Source organism: Salmo salar, chromosome 02 (assembly GCF_965601325.2).
Source record: "Salmo salar chromosome 02, fSalSal1, whole genome shotgun sequence".
NCBI lineage: Eukaryota > Metazoa > Chordata > Actinopteri > Salmoniformes > Salmonidae > Salmo > Salmo salar.
Genome location: NC_138292.1, coordinates 81,793,516 through 81,800,000, shown reverse-complemented (window position 1 = coordinate 81,800,000; position 6,485 = coordinate 81,793,516). Strand labels below are relative to the sequence as shown.

General features: G+C 41.2%; 1 long non-coding RNA gene across 1 annotated transcript in view; it reads left to right on the top strand.

Moving 5' to 3' along the window:
- The window catches only part of LOC145862633 (uncharacterized), a 16,627-nt gene extending 10,721 nt beyond the window's left edge, over positions 1–5,906 (top strand). The window contains exons 2-6 of the long non-coding RNA XR_014382180.1: positions 1,390–1,499; positions 2,830–2,848; positions 3,525–3,561; positions 4,859–4,981; positions 5,849–5,906. This is a non-coding gene — a long non-coding RNA (uncharacterized LOC145862633). The remainder of the gene's footprint in view (positions 1–1,389; positions 1,500–2,829; positions 2,849–3,524; positions 3,562–4,858; positions 4,982–5,848) is intronic.
- The last annotated feature ends 579 nt before the right edge of the window (positions 5,907–6,485 follow it).

The following is a 6,485-nucleotide window of genomic DNA, read 5'->3' as shown; positions in this document are numbered from 1 at the left end:
GTTTCATCTACTCTGTATCTTTATGTCCATATATGTCTCCCTGTTTCATCCACTCTGTATCTTTTATGTCCATATCTCTCCCTGTTTCATCCACTCTGTATCTTTCTGTCCATATCTGTCTCCCTGTTTCATTCACTCTGTATCTCTCTGTCCATATCTGTCTCCCTGTTTCATTCACTCTGTATCTCTCTGTCCATATCTGTCTCCCTGTTTCATTCACTCTTTATCTCTCTGTCCATATCTGTCTCCTTCATTCATTCACTCTGTATCTCTCTGTCCATATCTGCCTCCCTGGTTCATTCACTCTTGTCTGCATCAGGCTCTGGGGAGAAGTTTCCCCCATGGTACAGATCCAGTATCAGCTTCCCCTCCCCCAATCCTTACCTTAACCATTTGTGGGGAACAATGTTAAACTGACCCAAGATCAGCATCTAGGGACAACGTCACCCTTCTCCCTAAGTTGTGAAAAAGGCCTGCATAACCTGTTATCTTCTGTTCCATGAACTATATCCCCAGAGACCAGTTGACTCTATTATAGTAACCTGTTATAATGATAGTAACCTGTTATTGTCATAGGCGTCGTAAGGATTGGACCAAGGCACAGCGGGTAAAGTGCTCATCTTCTTAATTTATTTAAAGAAAACACTTAAACAAAATAAACAAGCGACGAAAAACAGTTCCATAAGGCTCCCAGGCGATACAGAAAATAACCACCCACAAAACACAAGTGAAACAAACACAACTAAATATGGCCTCCAATTAGAGACAACGACAACCAGCTGCCTCTAATTGGAGGTCATTGCCAAAAACCCAACATAGAAATAGAAAACTAGATTTAAACATAGAAATAGAAAACATAGAACCTAAACCAAAAACACCAAAACACATAAAACAGACACCCCCTGCCACATCCTGACCAAACTACAATGACAAATAACCCCTTTTACTGGTCAGGACGTGGCAGTTATTGTGATAATAACTTGTTATCTTCTGTTCCTAGATCAGTGATATCTGTTTCCAGTTGACTCTATTATAGTAACCTGTTATAATAATAGTAACCTGTTATAGTGATAATAACCTGTTATAGTGATAGTAACCTGTTATAATGATAGTAACCTGTTATAATGATAGTAACCTGTTATAATGATAGTAACCTGTTATAGTGATAGTAACCTGTTATCTTCTGCTCTTAGATCAGTGATATCTGTTTCCAGTTGACTCTACTATAGTAACCTGTTATAATGATAGTAACCTGTTATAGTGATAGTAACCTGTTATCTTCTGCTCCTAGATCAGTGATATCTCTTTCCAGTTGACTCTACTATAGTAACCTGTTATAATGATAGTAACCTGTTATAGTGATAATAACCTGTTATCTTCTGTTCCTAGATCAGTGATATCTGTTTCCAGTTGACCCCATGACAGTCATTGTCTCGTCATCATGAGATCACACCACCTCTTCCTCCTGATCTACCTCACAGCTCTCTGCTGCTACAGGGGTAAGTACAGTAGAGTACATTAGAGTGCAGCATAATACAGTAGACAGTGGAATACAGTAGAGAACAGTAGAGAAAAATAGAACACAGTAGAGTACAGTATATTACAGTACAGTAGAATACAGTAGACAGTAGAATACAGTATTGTAGAATAATACAGTAGAATACAGACAGTAGAATACAATAGAATAAAGTAGACAGCAGAGTACAGTATAATACAGCAGAGTACAGTAAAATACAGTAGACACTAGAGTACAGCAGAGTACAGTAAAATACAGTAGAATACAGTAGACAGTAGAATACAGTAGAGTGTAGTATAATACAGTATAATACAGACAGTAGAATACAGTATAATACAGCAGAGTACAGTATAATACAGTAGACAGTAGACTACAGCAGAGTACAGTAAAATACAGTAGAGTACAGTAGACAGCAGAGTAAAGTATGATACAGCAGAGTACAGTATAATACAGTAGACAGTAGAGTACAGGAGAGTACAGTATAATACAGTATAATACAGTAGACAGTAGAGTATAGAATAGTACAGTATAATACAGTAGAGTACAGTATAATACAGTAGAGTACAGTATAATACCGTAGAGTACAGTATAATACCGTAGAGTACAGTATAATACCGTAGAGTACAGTAGACAGTAGAGTACAGTATATTACAGTATAATACAGTACGGTACAGTATAATACAGTAGACAGTAGAGTACAGTATAATACAGTAGACAGCAGAGTACAGTATAATGCAGTATAATGTAGTAGACAGTAGAGTACAGTATAGTAGAGTACAGTAGAATACAGTATAGTATAGTTCAGTAGACACTACAGTATAGTAAAGTACTGTATAGTACAGTAGACAGTAAATTATAGTATAGTACAGTAGACAGTACTGTATAGTAGAGTACAGTAGAGTACAGTAGAATACAGTATAGTATAGTTCAGTAGACAGTATAGTATAGTATAGTATAGTATAGTACAGTAAACAGTACAGTAGAGTAGAGAGCAGGTCCACTGTACTCAAGGGCATGGTTAGCTTAACTGCTGCAAGTGTAAGTAAATTACATTTTAATGGATGCTGTTGCTTTTTATTACATAGAAAACCTGGATATTAGTATTGACATTTGTACATGTATTCCCCATGTAGTAGCAGAGAGAGAGAGAGAGAGATTAACAGTACAATTCATTAACAGTACTGTCAAATGAATTGGAATAATTCAAGTTTTTATTCTTTCCCCACAACTAATCACTTTCTTTTCAGTTAAAAGAAATTAAATAAACACATTCAATTATTAAACCAAGAAATGATGTCATTGTCTTCCCACAGGAACATCAGATGCACAACGGTAAGTCATTGTCATCTGAGCCACATTCCAGTCCAGAATGAGGCCTATAACAAAAACAATATCACATTTACATGTCAAACTAAACCCATGTATTACACATGTACATGTATTACACATGTACATGTCAAACTAAACCCATGTATTACACATGTACATGTCAAACTAAACCCATGTATTCCACATTTATACATTTACATGTCAAACTAAACCCATGTATTACACATGTACATGTCAAACTAAACCCATGTATTACACATGTACATGTCAAACTAAACCCATGTATTACACAGTTATACATTTAAATGTCAAACTAAACCCATGTATTACACATGTACATGTCAAACTAAACCCATGTATTACACATGTACATGTCAAACTAAACCCATGTATTACACAGTTATACATTTAAATGTCAAACTAAACCCATGTATTACACATGTACATGTCAAACTAAACCCATGTATTACACATTTACACATTTACATGTCAAACTTAACAATCACATCAGCTAAAGATTCTTTGAGGATTCTTTGGCGTAACTTTAGAACTCTAGAAGGTTCTCTGTGTCCTCATGATTCTTCTTCTATAGTCAGGCAGCTGAAATATGTAAAGAATTTTTCAGATGTTTTCTTTTGTCTCTTAATGCTTCACCTCCCCTGCTGATGGAAACTTAAAGAAATGAGACCTGCCGTACGCAAGAACTGTGTACTCAGGTGAGTGCTAGCATTCAACCTCTCCCTCACCCTCCACCCCCCCCCCCCCCTCTCTCTCTCTGTCTGCCCCACACCTCTCTTTCTCCCTCCCTCCCTCTCTCTCTTTCCCTTTCTCCATCCCTCTCTCTTTCCCTTCTCCATCTGTTTCCCTTCTCCACCCCCTCTCTCTCTCTTTCTGTCTGTCCTCCTTCTCTCTCTTTCTGTCTGTCCTCCTTCTCTCTCTTTCTGTCTGTCCCCCCCACCTCTCTCTCTTTCTGTCTGTCCCCCCCACCTCTCTCTCTTTCTGTCTGTCCCCCCCACCTCTCTCTCTTTCTGTCTGTCCCCCCCACCTCTCTCTCTTTCTGTCTGTCCCCCCCACCTCTCTCTCTTTCTGTCTGTCCTCCTTCTCTCTCTGTCTGTCCCCCCCACCTCTCTCTCTCTCTCTCTCTCTCTCTCTCTACCCCCCACCTCACTCTCTCTCTCTCTCTCTCTCTTTCTCTTCTCCATTTGTCTGTCTGTCTGTCTCTCTCTCTCTCCCTCCACTCCCCCTCTCTCTCTCTCTCTCTCTCCCTCCCTCCCTCCCTCTCTCTTTCCTTCCCTCCACCCCTCTCTCTCTGTCAATCCCCCACCTCTCTATCTCTCCCTTCCTCTCTCTCTTTCCCTCCCTCCATCCCTCTGTCTCTCTCTCATAAAAACATGTCTAACAAGGTAAAAGGTCAGAGTGATTCAGTTGAATCTAAACAGGTTTGACATGTTTGATATTTATGTAAGTCTCAGTAGCTGTACATCGACACGTGTGTCGTTCTTTGAACGTGTAATTTCTCCATTGATACCCATTGTGTGGACAGAGGGTCAAACATCTCTCTCGTGTTAGTCTCTGAGGAAACGATATGTCCCGAATAGGACCCTATTCCCTATTTAGTGCACTACTGGTCAATTTACATAACATGTTTATAAAGTTCAACCAATAGTAATCCAGCATCAGATGAATCAGGTGTGTTAGTGCTGGGCTGGAACAAAAGCCTGCCCTGACATCCTGTGGCCCTCAGGGACGACCAACAATCTAACTGGTGCAGATATAGTAGGATGTAGCAGGAAACTACCAACAATCTAACTGGTGCAGATATAGTAGGATGTAGCAGGAAACTACCAACAATCTAACTGGTGCAGATATAGTAGGATGTAGCAGGAAACTACCAACAATCTAACTGGTGCAGATATAGTAGGATGTAGCAGGAAACTACCAACAATCTAACTGGTGCAGATATAGTAGGATGTAGCAGGAAGTCATGATGTATCTGTTATTGTCCATCCCCAGGCTGGTGATCCTACCTCTAACTTCCTCCAGTGTGTGGGTCTGCCAGCTACAGACACAGGGAGAGACCACCTGCAGAACCTGAAGGACACCATCGATGCTGCCCTGGATGTCTACTCCTTCATGGTAGCTTGATACATCCCCAGACCTGGATTCAAATACTATCTGAAGCGTTTCAAATGTACCGAAGAAATATAGAAAACGTAACATGCAACATTGATTTTACTGCATTACAGTTCACATAAGGAAATAAGTCAATTGAAATAAATGCATTAGGCCCTAATCCATGGATTTCACATGACCTGGCAGGGGTGTAGATATGGTTGGGCCTGGGAGGGCATAGGCCCACCCACTGGGGAGCCAGACCCAGCCAATCAGAATGAGTTTTCTCTAAAACAACGTTAGAATGTGGGTTATGATAGAGAAGTTAACATGCTATTCTCTAGCAACAGTTCTGGTGGGCATTCCTGCAGTCAGCATACCAATTGCACGCTCCCTCATTTACATTTACATTTAAGTCATTTAGCAGACGCTCTTATCCAGAGCGACTTACAAATTGAACGCACCTTATTTGATGGAATGTTGGCACGGATCGAGAACTACAGACCTGATCTGAACATTCCGTCAGAGGAATGTTTTCGGTGCCATTTCTCAGCAACAGACATAATGGAAGTGCCAGATGGGAAGAAGTGCAGAGTGATGTGAAGGCTACAGTGAGGGAAAAAAGTATTTGATCCCCTGCTGATTTTGTACGTTTGCCCACTGACAAAGAAATGATCAGTCTATAATTTGAATAGTAGGTTTATTTGAACAGCGAGAGCTGGGTATCAATGTAACAACAAAAAAATCCAGAAAAACTCATGTCAAAAATGTTATAAAATGATTAGCATTTTTTTTAAATAATGGACGTTTTCAAAAAATAATAACTTAGAAATCCCGATGTGGCCCTCAAGCCAAAATGATTGCCAATCTCTGGTCTAACCCCCTCTTCAGAGATCCAGTCTATCCCAGACCCCAGTGTTAGGACTATAGCTGGGTATCAGTGTAACCCTAACCCATGTCTCCCCCTCTCCAGAGATCCAGTCTATCCCAGACCCCAGTGTTAGGACTAGAGCTGGGTATCAGTGTAACCCTAACCCCTGTCTCCCTCTCTCCAGAGATCCAGTCCATCCCAGACCCCAGTGTTAGGACTAGAGCTGGGTATCAGTGTAACCCTAACCCCTGTCTCCCCCTCTCCAGAGATCCAGTCCATCCCAGACCCCAGTGTTAGGACTAGAGCTGGGTATCAATGTAACCCTAACCCCTGTCTCCCCCTCTCCAGAGATCTAGTCTATCCCAGACCCCAGTGTTAGGACTAGAGCTGGGTATCAATGTAACCCTAACCCATGTCTCCCCCTCTCCAGAGATCTAGTCTATCCCAGACCCCAGTGTTAGGACTAGAGCTGGGTATCAGTGTAACCCTAACCCCTGTCTCCCCCTCTTCAGAGATCTAGTCTATCCCAGACCCCAGTGTTAGGACTAGAGCTGGGTATCAGTGTAACCCTAACCCCTGTCTCCCCCTCTCCAGAGATCCAGTCTATCCCAGACCCCAGTGTTAGGACTAGAGCTGGGTATCAGTGTAACCCTAACC